The following is a 499-nucleotide window of genomic DNA, read 5'->3' as shown; positions in this document are numbered from 1 at the left end:
ATATACAAGGTGTCCACAAAGTCTGGGTACATGTGGATTCACACATACTTTAAGAAATTATTATTTCTTTTATTTAATTGTTTATGTTATGATTTTATTTACTCCATGTAGCCAGACTTTGTGGACACCCTGTATAGTTGTCGAATTTAGTTCGATTTCGAGGCAAGTGAAATCGAAATCGAACTAAATTCGATGACTGGCCCATGGCGTCTCCTTCACTGGACACTAAACTCGGCTTGTGAAGACCTGTTGGGGCAAGTGAAAGTGAAATCGTGATGGCACCTGTACCAGTGGAGTGCTAAGAGCACTGTTCAAGCGTGATCGTTACCAGCGTCGCCTTCCTGGCACTTGTGCCGGTGGTACGTGAAAAGTCATTCGAGCGAGATCATTGCCAGTGCCACTGGACTGGCTCCTGTGCAGGTGGCACGTAAAATACACCATTTAGAGCGTGTATTTAAAAAAATAAGTAGTTTGGTTGTTTGTTCAACTCGTCATCATC

General features: G+C 42.9%; 1 protein-coding gene across 1 annotated transcript in view; it reads right to left on the bottom strand.

Moving 5' to 3' along the window:
- LOC106882205 (E3 ubiquitin-protein ligase RNF123) overlaps positions 1-499 on the bottom strand; it is a 105,287-nt gene that overhangs the window by 39,487 nt on the left and 65,301 nt on the right. The gene's annotated exons all lie outside the window — the stretch shown is intronic.

This window comes from Octopus bimaculoides, chromosome 1 (genome assembly GCF_001194135.2).
Source record: "Octopus bimaculoides isolate UCB-OBI-ISO-001 chromosome 1, ASM119413v2, whole genome shotgun sequence".
Lineage (NCBI taxonomy): Eukaryota > Metazoa > Mollusca > Cephalopoda > Octopoda > Octopodidae > Octopus > Octopus bimaculoides.
Note: the sequence above shows the minus strand (reverse complement) of the source record. Positions and strands in the feature narration are given on the sequence as shown.